Here is a 14512-nt window from a genome sequence, read left to right on the forward strand (position 1 = left end):
AATACCAGATGCTGCTGAAGATTTGAGAATAGTGGGGCTCTCACGCATGACTTATGGGAAGATGAAATTTGCTGGTACTTAACGACCGTGACGTGTGATTCTATCTTTTGGCCCAGTAACTCCACTGGACAAAATAATACTAAGTAAGGAGAAAACTACACAGGAAGATGCAAATAACAGTACCTGCCTTTTGGGTTGTTGTGAATGTTAGGTAATTCATATAAGTATGAGACCCGTGCCTGGCACAGTTTGGCTATAGGTGCTTAGTGATTTGCACATCAAGAAAATTATATTTGAGTAGCAAAAAGATAATTAGGGAACAACTGGTATATCCAACGGTTAGGACTGGGAAGGAAATTATACAGCTACAGGATTGCATGCTATGCAGCCATTAAAAATGATGTTTCTGAAGAGTTTACTTTTGTTCGCCTCTTGCAGTATTTTGTATACACCCTCCATTCACAATATGAGCCATGAGCCCGTTTGGAAAAACCCTTCCAGGTCCCCCCCTGGAAGATGCCACCCTCCGTCCACTCCCTGGCTGGGGCAGTGAGCTGTGCTCTCCACATCAGGCCTCACTCAGCACAGCCCTGCCCATCACCCTGCAGACTCGCTCCGGGCCACTGGAATCTCACACCTTAACTCCGCCGCTGGCTGACCTGTACCTGGTCCCCGGCTGGGAGTCGGTGATGATAAGCAGTCTTTTTCCTTAATTTGGTGAATATGTCCATTCACGCTACCTGGACACGTGAACCGAACCGTACTTCCTGCAAATGCATTGACAGATTTTCCCAGGAGCATCTGCAAAGACCCGTCTCTCTTTAAAAGACGCTTTGCATCTCTTTCCATGATCCTCATGGGTCTTTGCATCGATCTTGCTGTTTCTGACATTTTTGGGGAGGCAAAGTTGAAAATGTTTTGGGAGGTGGTGAGTTATTTTTAAAGACACCCAGGCAAAACTGACCAGATACATTAAAAGAGTCCCTAAGAACACCAGGCTATCGATGAATTAAAGTCCCAGCCATTTTGGGCGGGGAAGTCTCTGGAACTCTGCTTCCAAAACCTGATGGGAGAGATTCCCATCTGGGCACACTGGGATGGAAAATTCTAGCTAATACTCTTACCTTGTCATATTGGCGGTAAGAGGGGGCAGGGAGGAGGAGGACCGGGTCATCATGGAGGTAACAAGGGGCAGGGAGGCGGTTGACCGAGTCACAACAGAGGTAAGAGGGGGCAGGGAGGAGGTGGACCCTGTCATAGTGGAGGTAAGAGGGGGCATGGAGGAGGTGGACCCTGTCACTGTGGACGTAAGAGGGGCCAGGGAGGAGGCGGACCCTGTCACTGTGGAAGTAAGAGGGGGCAGGGAGGAGGCGGACCCTGTCACTGTGGAAGTAAGAGGGGGCACCGAGGAGTTTGACCCTGTCACTGTGGAGGTAAGAGGGGGCACGGAGGAGGTGGATCCTGTCACTGTGGAGGTAAGAGGGGGCACGGAGGAGGTGGACCCTGTCACTGTGGAGGTAAGAGGGAGCACGGAGGAGGTGGATCCTGTCACTGTGGAGGTAAGAGGGGGCATGGAGGAGGTGGACCCTGTCACTGTGGACGTAAGAGGGGGGCAGGGAGGAGGCGGACCCTGTCACTGTGGAAGTAAGAGGGGGCACCGAGGAGTTTGACCCTGTCACTGTGGAGGTAAGAGGGGTCACGGAGGAGGTGGATCCTGTCACTGTGGAGGTAAGAGGGGGCACGGAGGAGGTGGACCCTGTCACTGTGGAGGTAAGAGGGAGCACGGAGGAGGTGGACCGTGTTATGGGGGGTCAGAGGGGGGCAGCGAGGAGGTGGACTCTGTCATAGTGGAGGTAAGAGGGGTCACGGAGGAGGCGGCCGAGGGCAGCGGGAAGCCGCTGAGCTGATACTTATCAGGGGTCGGGTGTTCGGGGTCGTAGAAATCCACCATGTTTGGAGGCGGCTGCGGCGGCAGCTGCTTCATCGGGAGCGGCTGGAGAGGGCGACGCGAGCCTCCTCCCCGCGGTAGGGCGACGGGAGGGAGGGGAGGGCAGGAGGCCGCTGGTCCGATGGCGGCGGCGGCGGCGGCAGGGGCGGCCCGCGTCGCTTGCTAGCTCGCTCTCTCCCCCACACACTCACATGGGGAGCGACGCTTACCCCGCCCTCCCCTCTGCAGCACAGGCCCGGCCCCTTAAAGAGACACGCACCCGACGCTAGTCCGCTGCCTGTTGGTTCGCTGGCAGCTGCCGGTTGTCCTCAGGCTGGAGCGGGAGGAGCGCGAGGAGCGGGAGGAGCGGGAGGGGCTGTGCGCAGCCCGCGGACCCGCCCCGACTTCGCCAGCGACTTCCTGGAACAATAAGGCAATAGTACCAACATATGACCCAGAAAATTCACTTTTGGGTATTTACCCGAAGAAAAGAAAAACACCAATTTGAAAAGATAGGTACACCCCTATATCCATTGCAGCATTATTTACAATAGCCAAGATATAGAAGCAACCTATGTTTCCATCAACAGATGAATTAATAAAGATGTACACACACACACACACACACACACACACACACACACACACACACACACACTGGAATATTACTCAGCCACGAAAAAATGAAATCATGCCATTTGGGGCAAGATAGATGGATCTAGAGGCTATCATGCTAAGTGAAATAAGTCAGACAGAGAAAGACCAATACCATGATTATCTCACTTATATGTGGAATCTAAAACAAAACAAAACAAATGAACAAACAAAACAAAAACAGACTCACGGATTCAGAGAGCAAATAGGTGGTTGCCAGAGGGGAGGTGGGTGGGGGATTGGGTGAAATAGGTGAAGGAGATTCAGAGGTACAAACTTCCAGTTTAAAACAAATAAGTCAGGGGATATAAAATACAGCACAAGAAATATGGTCAATGTTATTGTAATAATTTTGTATGGGGACAGAGGGTTATTAGACTTATAGTGATGACCACTGCATAATGTATTTAATTGTCGAATCACTACATCGTCCATCTGAAACTAACATAATGTTGTACTTCAACTGTATTTCAATTGAAAATGATCAACAAAAATGACACTAAAGAATCATCTTATTTCAAAATTAAACTGATGAATTAGGACATCAAAAGAATCTCAGTCTAGATATGGCATAGAAATTGTCTTTAGATCCCTCTACTTCTTTCTCATTCCTTTTTTTAGTCAAAATATTTTATGGACTCTTTTGTAGGTGTACTGACTTGTCCTCATGGGCAAGTGCTCTCCATTGAAGACCCTCCTCCCCCCAGTTCTCCATACTGTCCCTGCTTATAACACCGTCATTTCTCACTATTAAAACTTTCCTATCTGTGTCCATTTCCTCACCTCTGCTCTCTGGTCAAAGACGATGGGGTACAAACAAATCAACCTGTTTTATTCAACTCTCCACTTCCATAATTTTGCTAATTTAAAATGTATGTGTCTAGAAAGAATCACACTTTCAAGAGGCTGAAGTCTTTAGCCAACTAGCATGTCTGTGTCAGTCTATTTTCATCTCTGGGCAGCCTACCTTTCTTTGCATGCCACCAATCCCAGAAGAAAGCAAAAAGGCTCTGATCCCAAAACAGAACGAGGCTAAGATTAAAGAATCAGAAAGTAGAAATAATTTTACAATAGCAAAGTAAATTGGCAAAAAAGAACAGGAAATCTCTAATAATCATTCTTTTACTCATGTTCCATTTCTGGCTTTATTTGTATATTAATATTGCAGATGCATTAGTGACATAACAACTTGAATACTGAGTAGTTTTGTGTATAGGTAATTTTTTTAAATTAACCCATTTTCTAACCTCTTGTAGATGTTGAGGATCTTGAACTTAAATAATAATAAATACATATGCTGTGGACCCAGGAAATGTTGTCCATGAAGAAGCAATGGGTCCTAGATTAGCACCTAGTGTAGACTGGTGAAGAACGAAGGCTCTATGTCAGTTCTGAAAAGAGAGCAGGGTCATCCATCATTAACAGGTAGGTGATAGAGATTTTTAGGATAGAAGTAAAAGCCAAAAAAAAAAAAAGAACAAGGAGAGGATAGGTTAGCGTTAAACAAAACAAAACAAAACAACCACCCAGTGCATTCTAAAAAAATAAAAGCAAGCTAGGATGTGCACACCGAAATATGAGAGGGGGCCACATGCTCAGAACTAAGAAGATACAGCATTTATGTCACGTTTTACCACTGGCAAAGTTCCCTTACATCATTTTCCTATTTTATATTCACAAAGGAGTGAGTAGACAATAATATGCTGAGTTAACAAAATAGGGTGTTCTGAAATGGTTTGAAGTCAAATGGCTTGGTTCAAGGTCACAGAATAAGTAACTGGCAGATCTAGGCATCACATCATGCTTATGACTCAGAGCTTTATATGCTCCTGATAATAATTATCATTTTACTGGATAACTGCGTTGTACCTTATGTTTTACAAACATCTAAGGATACTATCTTTTCTTGAATCTGACCAATGCAGAGAATTCTAAGCTGAAGGAAGTTAATGCCAGCTGGATTGACAGGTTAAGAACCTCAGAGAAATTCCTATATGAAGCCAAAATGGTAGAGCTTGTATCTATGCAGAAAAAGAGTCCTCTTTATCTAAGATGTAAGCACCTGAAAAAAATAGCTGTGGGTTGTAGCACAGTACAAATATTTTGGGGGCCCAGGTGACTTTGGCCTAGAGGTGGCAGTTTGGGCCACAAGATGACATTCTTGATTATTTTGTCTTACTTGGTCAAAATCTTACAGTTATTCATTCAATTTCTGAACAGGTAGAGTCAATGAAGTTTGAAAATATACATACTGCTTTGGCAAACATCCCACCATCATATCTGCCTTCTAATTTTAGCCTTTCTAGGATTATCTGAGTTACAGAGAAGTACTACTTTATCTAAGAGCATGCCCTTCCCTGGGCGGGCCACACCCAATAACTGATGGAGGTATAGTATAAAGGCCCAGCTATTTTGGCTCAACATGGGAGAACTCTGACACCGACAGACCATTATGTTTCAGAGCTCTCTGTGGTGCTAACTTTGTCATCAAGACTTCATCATAGCAGTTCAACTTTTCCCTCTGCTCAATCCAGTTTCCTTCCCCTTCCTTCCATGGGTATTGATCCCAAGGACATTCTTTAATAAATATCCTACCCCTATGCCAGTCTCAGGGATTGCCAACCACAAGACCTGACTTGTGCCAATCGATGCCATAAATGAAATGAGAAAAGAGAAAATAACGTCAGGTTTTAGTACTAGACTACTTGTTGTGCAAAGGCAGGGAGTACTTTATCCTTATATTAGAAGGAGCACAGACAGCACCCTGGTACCATGTGGCAGTCAAATTTGAAAACTGTCCGAGAGGAAAAGTGGGATGCATACTGGTAGAAGGGAACGCACTAGCTGGTGTGAATGGAACGGGCATTTGAAAAGTACATGGGTCACAGAAACCATAAGGACTGATTATTATATTTGACCTCCTCTCACCATAATGAACTAAATTAGTTTAGAACTGTACAAAGGCATTAGCTTAAAAATAATCATGCTTTCTCTGCTAAGCTAAGATATAAACCACAATGTCTCAAGCTCATGGTCAGGTCTAAACAAACCCCCGAGAATTCAAAAGGTTAGGATACATTATGCCTGAGTTATTGAAATGACAACTTATTTGTGCCTCAGGGAAGCTCTTTGCATTGAAGTGAGGTAAATAGTGAGATTTTATAGGCAAGCTTACATTTTTAAACTCCTTTGTCAGTTTTCCTTTTTCTTAGGGCTGACTTACCACAAAGTGACCATAACTTCACTTGTGTAAGCAGTGGGTTAAGAAATAAAAATTCAGTTTTAAAAGTTCACTGTTGTATACAACAATAGCAAAATATCCTCAACTCACTGGTCATACACAATTGGCTGTTTGGATTGCTATTCTGAGGAGGAGTATAAGGTATCAGAGGAAGAGAAAGGCATGACTGAAGAGAGATGTTTGCCCAAAGCACATGGGAAACACAAGTGAAATCATGCAAATAAAGAATCTTTCTTCATCATAGAACTCAGGATGAATAAATGAAAGTTGAGAGCTTCTAATAAGAAACAAGGGGAAGAAACTTCTCAGTATTGACTAGACATGAATCACTGATAACGTCATCTCTGTTTTCTACAAATGGATTTAATTTCACAATATTTATCAACACAATCATTTCCTGAAGACCAGTAAAGATGTAAATATGTGTTCTCAACTACAACCAGCAGGTGGCCGGAGGACACAGATGATCCAGTCATGACTTGCCCATTATAAAGCAGTTGCTCAAAGGAATGTTTCTAAATGGAGGCAGGTGTCAATGAAATTCATTGAAGTCATAAAATGAAATATAGCGAACTCATGAGGCAATAGTGAAATTTTCAGAAACATAAATTACCATGATTTTTTTTTTGAGTTTAGTGTGAATTTTTATAACTCAAGATTTGAGGATAATGTATTTTAAGTTAGGTATTGCAAAATTCATTTAACTAAAATAAGAAATGTCATGCTATTTATCTTGCTTTAAATGTAATCTGCCAGCTTTGCCTATGTGATATAACAAAATCTTAATCTGGTCAAAAAATGTTTCATATCTAAAAAGGAAAGTGTAGCAGGGTAACAATTTTGCATCATTTTATTGACAGACTGAATATGCATAAAAAGGGGTTAACAAGAGGCTGTGGAGGTTGTATATACTAGGATGATCCAAACAAAAACTGCTCCTCGGGTACTTGAGCCAAGAGGTGAGAAGTAGTTACAGAAGATAAGAAGTTGGATTTGTTGCTCCTCTGCTTAAAACCAGCCGATGGCGTCATTTAATTTATAAGTAACTTGGTATTATAAATTCAAGGTCCTTGGAGATCTGGTTTCTGCCCACCTCTCCACTTCATTGCTTGCTATTGCCCCAAATGCATCCCATGCTCCAGACGTAGAACACTGTGTTCTTTCTTCTGTGTCTCTCCTTATTTATCATATAGTGTGCCTTCCATCGGGAACGCCTCTCTTCTCTGTAGATTCATCCCTACTCATGCTTCAAAAGTCCCCACTAATATTTCACCCCTTTTGAAAGCTTTTCCTGATTGTTCAACTGTCCCTCTACTGTGCTTCTGGCTGTTTTAGATATGTCCCTCTTGAGTGCTTAATCAAATCCAATTCTCATTGATTATTTACTTCTCTGATCACTTCATTAGACTACAGGCCTTAGCAAGTAGTAGTTATGCATTCATTCACTCTCATTCAACAAACATTTCAAAGTGACCACTGCATGCAATCTGTGAGGTACCAGAGGCCCATGTGTGCTCAAGCTGCAGACTGTATCCTTAAAAAACTTAGGCTAGTGGGAAAGAGCAAGTAACCCAGGAGGCATTATCTTCTCCAAGTGGAGGATGAGGGACTGGAGCATAAGCAAGTAACATAACATTTCCAAGGTCACAAGGCAGTAAATGGGGGCTTCCCTGGTGGCGCAGTGGTTGAGAATCTGCCTGCTAATGCAGGGGACACGGGTTCGAGCCCTGGTCTGGGAAGATCCCACATGCCACGGAGCAGCTGGGCCCGTGAGCCACAACTACTGAGCATGCGCATCTGGAGCCTGTGCCCCGCAACGGGAGAGGCCGCGATAGTGAAAGGCCCGCGCACCGCGATGAAGAGCGGTCCCCGCACCGCGATGAACAGTGGTCCCCACTTGCCGCAACTAGAGAAAGCCCTCGCACGAACCGAAGACCCAACACAGCCAAAAATAAATAAATAAATAAATAAATAAAGTAGCTATAAAATTAAAAAAAAAAAAAAAAGAAGGGCAACAAGGCAGTAAATGGGCAGCCAGGATTTAAAGCCTGCCAAACCCACAGCCAGTATTTCTAATCCTTATAATCTACTGCTTTACCAGAAAAAAAATCTGAGAATAGACACAAGGCCTAGCCTATCTCTTACACAATCATGACATGTTCATGCTTGTGCCACATAGTATAAACCATTAAAAAAAAAATCAAAATTCAAAGAAGTAGTGCAAGCAATGACATAGATTGCATGTCATAATAGAATAAAACAGTGCTTTTTTTCTATTGAAGATAATTCCCATGCAGAAACAGATAATGGAATTAATGAAGCCTACAGTTCAAGGTGCTTCACATTTATATATATCCCCATGATCAAGCATATGTTTCTGTAAAGTTACAAAAGTCATAATGCATTAGGACTGTTGTCTCTGTCTACTCTGAGCTCCCTCTGTCACACCTCACCTCTTATCTGGATTGGCCCCACTTTTGTGACTTGATAGGGGAAGCTGAGTGAGAATGCACTTATTTTGGGTTTAGTGAGATATGATTGCGGGCTTAGCACCTATACCTACGTAGAATTAAGTTATTTCTGGCAGTCTCGGTGTACAGATGGCTTTTAGGAGTATTCTTACCATCTGGTGTGTGAACTCACCCACTGATATGGCACAAAGGTACAAGGTCAGTAATTGTGCTTGCGAAACGGGATGTGTGCTATGTTGCTTCACTCCAGAAAGTTGTGATTGGGGGGAAACAACATTTGGGATGTACCAAACCCGAAACGTCTGAGAAATTATACTAACTGTTATAGATCAAATGAGAAACTGGAGACAGGTATTTCCAAATTTGGCATTAATCCTAAAAATGTACACAGCATTATCAAAAATTATCATGTAGCTGAAAATAACTTTTTTTAACGAAAATAAGCTACTTCAACCAAGCATGAGAGAGAAAATAAATCATTTAAAACAATTCTTGCTATAGAAAAAGTTATAAAATCAATGTCATATGAAGAGGCTATCAAAGAGTATGAATCTGAAAATTACAGAGAAAAAACATGGTAGAGGGTGTCAGGGCAGTTAATTACTAAAAATAACATGTCTTTTTTTTTTTTTTGCAGTTTGTGCTTTTGTGCAACTTGTCATCATTGAAAAAAAGTGTAATTGTAGTAATTTACTTTTCTCAGCTCTAAATAAATGCTCTCCTTCCTACCAACTATTGTATACAAAATTTTGCATTATTATTTCTTGAAAGAGTCCCTACTAATTATATAAGCTTCAGGCTTCACAAATCCTGGATCATTCCTTATTCTCCATCCAGAAGTAATTTCTCATTTGAATTTTCTGTGAGACTTTCATGGTCTCTATCTTCTTCTGCCACTTACTTGTTCTTGAATAAAGCTGAATTATTCTAGTTCAGTGCCTATGACATGCAAAATGTTATACAGAATTAAGAAGGCTTTCTAAGTTGAGAATCTTTGCTTAATATGACCTCAGTAGTGAGAGTTTATGAAATGGATATTTAAAAATTTCACTATAAAGAGAACATGCCTTTTTAAAATTGACAGTAAAAACACAACCCCCAAAACAGCAGCAGTACGTGGCTTTAAGCTATAAGCAAGAGAATATGGATTTTCGTACTCCTGGTTTCCTCACGGACTCTGGGTAACTGGTTGGGTGTCTTAGGTGAGGTGCTATCTTTTGTGTCTTTTACTTTCCTCAGCCACACAAATTGGTATAATATTTAACATTATCATGTCTCGAAGACAGGGTTCAAGAAAAAACTAAGATCCCAAGGAAAAGAGCTTTGTTTATTTTACCATAATAAAAACAAGATATGATTTCTTTTTACACTGCTGGTTATTAAAGATTTCTACTCAAATAAAACAAACACCAAGTACAAAATGATTAAGCAGGCTCAGATAACACAGAAACTTTAATATAACTCTTTGAAGTTCTGCCTAAGTTTCTAACTCATATTTACTTTCAAGTTCTCCATCTCACCATATCTCTTTCCCATGGGTTTAAACATCTCCCGGAAAAGAATGTTTTAAATGTTTTGTGTTGCAGTTCTCAACTGGAGGCAGTTCTTCCCCCCATGGGACTTCTGACTATGACTAGAGACGTTTTTGTTTGTCACGACTGGTTGGCGGGGTGGGTTCTGCTAGCATCCAGTGTTGTTGAGACAAGGGATGCTGCTAAATATCTTGCAAGGAGCAAGACAGCCACTGGGAACAAAGAATTTTATGGCAAAAAATGTCAGTAGTACCAAGATTGAGAAACGCTGATATGAGATGGCAAGCACACAAGAGTTGAGATTTAACATGACAACTTAGAATCCAGCTTTCAAAGGATGACTGAAACCATCAATTTTCAAGACACCAGCTCTCCCCCGCTTCATTTCAGTTTTATTTTCACATAAAAAATATGTGTGTGTCACGTTCTGGGGCTATGGATTTACATATCTTTTTTTCGTTTTGGAAAAAAAACCCCAAAACAATCTTCTTTAATAGTCCGGAGCTCTGCTATTTCTCTCAAGAAAAATATAAGCCTTTGCACATTTATTTACCTTGTATAAATATTCTGATTGTTAATATTGTCCTTTGGGGGAGTTCATATCAGTACAGCTGTTTGGCACATGCAAACTTGCAACGAGCTGAACACTGATATGAAGCAGCTGATCAGGGCATAAAGGGTCAGGGAGTGTGACTGAACAGAGATAGTATCTAGAGAAGAAGTGAGGAGACCGAGAGGAGAGCTGGGAGGATGAGTGTAACAAATTAAATTAAAACGTTGTTGCTCAAGCAAAAGTGGAAACTAGCATGAGAAAATACGGAAGAGAAAAATTCAAGAGACTACACTTACAACAGAGAGCAGAGAAACTACAGTCCGTCCAGGATTCTAGATGGCTCCAGGAAAAGGCCATCCTATTGCTAATACCACTAGATACAGCTACAAGTCTCTCCTCTGGTCATCATTCTTTCCAGGGTTGAACTGACTGCAACAGGCAGCCATGGTCCGATGTGTCTGGCATAAAGTGAAACCAGGACCACTGTCTCTCAAGAAAAAAATGCTTAATTTCTGCTAATGTGCACTATAAACAATGTTACCTCACCTACAGAAAATAAATAAATAATTAAATTTCAGAAACAGTAAAGTTGTTAAAGAGGGAGTTCCTTATAGCATAGGATAGCTGAAGCATATAGCCGCGGGTGTTCCTGAATTCTCCTGCCTGCAGTTCAATGTCCTTGGTTACTACACTGGTCACAATGCAAATGACATCCTCCACTTAACATTTTGGTCCATGCATGAACACAGACACCAGCCCCCACCCCTCAACTCCAGTCATTCAGAGAGGAACACACACATACATAGATACACACGCACATACCAAATAGCCTTAATGACTAAGGATTTTTTTTTAAAGTTAAAATGTTAAAAAAAAGCCCACAAATATCTAGAGATAATTTGAGTTTAAATTTACATTTATATCTCAAATACTTTTCACATGTACACACTACTATATTTAAAACAGATAACAAACAAGGACCTACTGTATAGCACAGGGAACCCTGCTCAATATTCTGTAATAACCTAAATGCAAAAAGAATTTGAGAAAGAACAGATACATGTATATGTATAACTGAATCACTTTGCCGTACAACCTGAAACTAACACAACATTGTTAATCAACTATACTCCAATATAAAACAAAAATTTTTTAAAACTCAAATATTTTTACAGCATGTACTACGTCCCAGGTTTTGTTCCAGGGCAAGTATTAATTTGACCTCACATCATCTCCATGAATATGGACTAATATCATCCTCATACAGATGGAGAAACCAAGATGCAAGAGGTTATGCAAAACACATCCAAGGTCAACTAGCTGGTAAAAGACAGACTTAGGATTCTGATCAGGATGTCTGAATCCAGAGTCTATGATCTCTCACTATGACTCCCCAGTCTTTTACTTTGTGATCCACCTAACTCCCATCTGAAAGTACATGACACGGCAGAGGCCATCATTAGCTCAGTCTGTTGGCAAGGCATATAGACATTCAGACTCCTTGAAATTCAGGCCAAGAGAGAAACTGTCAGAGACAGAGACAGGGACAGAGACAGAGAAAGGTATTTTAAATCCCCTCTCCTACATCCAGGCACTGAATCAAAGTTTTCATTACCTGTCTGTAACCTAGACACAGACATTGTATCTTTCACAAAAATTAACTCAAGCTAGATTATAAAACTAAATGTAAAATATAAAACTATAAACTTTCTAGTAGGTAATATAGGAGAATGCTACACCAAAAGTGCCATCTGTGGAAGAAAAAAATAACTTGCACTTTGTTAAAATTAAAACTCTTGCTTTGAGAAAGACATTTAATTGAAAGGAAAGATAATCCACAGATCTGGAGAAAATATTTGTAAAATAAATATCTGATAAAGGACTTATATACAAAATATAGAAATAACTCTTAAAAACTCTACAGTGGGGCTTCCCTGGTGGCGCAGTGGTTCAGAGTCCGCCTGCCAATGCAGGGGACACGGGTTCGAGCCCTGGTCTGGGAGGATCCCACATGCCGCGGAGCAACTAGGCCCGTGAGCCACAACTGCTGAGCCTGCGCGTCTGGAGCCTGTGCTCCGCAACAAGAGAGGCCACGATAGTGAGAGGCCCGCGCACCGCGATGAAGAGTGGCCCCCGCTTGCCGCAACTAGAGGAAGCCCTCGCACAGAAACGAAGACCCAACGCAGCCATAAATAAATAAATAAATAAATGTTTAAAAAAAAAAAAAAGAAAAATATCCCCCAGGAATCTGAAAACAAAGACTAGATTCCAGAATAATTACTGTGAATGTACAGGGAGCATATCTCTTTAAAAAAAAAAAAACAAAACTCTACAGTGAAAAAACTAACACAATTAAAAACTGGGCAAAAGATACGATACTAGACACCTCATCAAAGACGATGTCTGGGTGGCAAATAAACATATGAAAGATGCTCAAGTTCTTGTTATCAGAGAGTTGTAAATTAAAACAAAAATTAAATATCACTACACACCTTTTAAAAGTTTAAAAAGCAGGGGAGGGGGGAGCAACACAAATTGCTGACCAGGATGCAGAAAAACAGGAACTCTCATTCATTGCTGATGGGAATGCAGAATGGTACAGCCAATTTGGAAGACCATTTGGCTATTTATTTCAAAGCTAAACATAATTTTACCATACACTCCAGCAATCATGCTCTTAGGTACTTACTAAACTGACTGAAAATATGTCCACATAAAACTTGCACATGAAAGTTATAGTAACTTTATTCATAATCACCCAAACTGGAAGCATTCAAGATATCCTTCAATAAGTGAATGGCTAAAAAGACTGTGGCACATACATGCAATAGAACGTTATTCAGCCATAAAATGATATAAGCTAATCAGGCCACAAAACGACAGATGAACCTTAAATGCACACTGTTGAAATGAAAGAAGCCAATCTGAAAAGGCTGCATATGGTATGATTTCAAATTACTTAATATTCTTTAAGTGGAAAAAATCTATCAAGATAGTAAAAACAAAGATTGGTGGTTGCCAAGTGCTGGGGTAAGGGAAAGTTAATGGGTGGAACACAGCGATATTTTAAGACAGGTAAAGTTTTACCTATGATACTGTGATGTGGGATACATGGCACTACACATTTGTTTAAACCCTCAGAACTTTGTGACGCAAAGAGCAAACCCTAATACATGCAAATTTAAAAAAAATTCTTCTAAGCAGTCAGGGTATTTCAGGAAAGAAGGCAGAATGTGACCGAGGTATCTACGTGTATTGCAACATATGAAACATCCTAACTGAAGGGAGTGGAGGAAAACATTGCTGTCCTAAAGTTTGAAAATGAATGAAATCTATAAGACTAAAAGCAAGAGACTAAACGTAGGTACAGTACTCTAGTTGATAAAGTTCCTTCTGATGGAGGTATAGGTTAACAATTCTGGTAACACTATACATGTATACCGGTATTGAAAAATAAATCAATAAATGGATGGTAGATGGTGGGAGCCAAGTTTCTCACTGTTGAGAGCTAAGTGTTACCGATAAACAAGGGAGGAAGTTATGATGACTCATGTGGTAATGGATCAGAGTCAGATATGTAAGTATGAAGTCATGTTTAGCTTAACATAGATAGATAGTTACACAGTGAAATATTTATAGAAAGATGCATACATACAGGTTATTATGTACACATATATTTCATTGTTCTTTCAGCTGAGAGAGCCTAACAGCAATCATATGAGAATACTAATGAGCATACTTAATGCTCAGATGTTGGTTTCTAATACTATTCTTCAATAAAAGGAACAAGAGTCTTCAGAAAAATGTCTCACTGAAGGACTGGGAAAGGAAATATACAAGAAGAGTCTGGAATATCTTGTCCAAAAGTATGGAATGTTTCATAAGGGAAAAAAAATCTCACAATGGTAGTGGTACATCAAAGTGACACAGGAGACAACTGAAACAGCTCCAAATGGCCAAAGTTGGAACAATTTTAGCAAAAAAATAACTAAAGCAGTATTGTATTAAAACCCCAAATACAAAATAAGTATGCATGTGTCCATACTGATAAAAATAAATGAATATCTAAACAAATGAGGGAAAATGAATAAATCTCCCATGCAGAAGAACTCCAAATAATTTATCTAAATACTA

At 40.7% G+C, this 14512-nt stretch overlaps 1 long non-coding RNA gene across 1 annotated transcript in view; it reads right to left on the reverse strand.

The window, feature by feature from the left end:
* Positions 1-2005: 2005 nt before the first annotated feature.
* The window catches only part of LOC309636369, a 48183-nt gene continuing 35676 nt past the window's right edge, over positions 2006-14512 (reverse strand). Inside the window, exon 3 of the long non-coding RNA XR_014249993.1 lies at positions 2006-2347. This is a non-coding gene — a long non-coding RNA (uncharacterized lncRNA). The remainder of the gene's footprint in view (positions 2348-14512) is intronic.

This window comes from Balaenoptera physalus (genome assembly GCF_965194825.1).
Source record: "Balaenoptera physalus genome assembly, chromosome: 10".
In the NCBI taxonomy this organism is placed as follows: domain Eukaryota; kingdom Metazoa; phylum Chordata; class Mammalia; order Artiodactyla; family Balaenopteridae; genus Balaenoptera; species Balaenoptera physalus.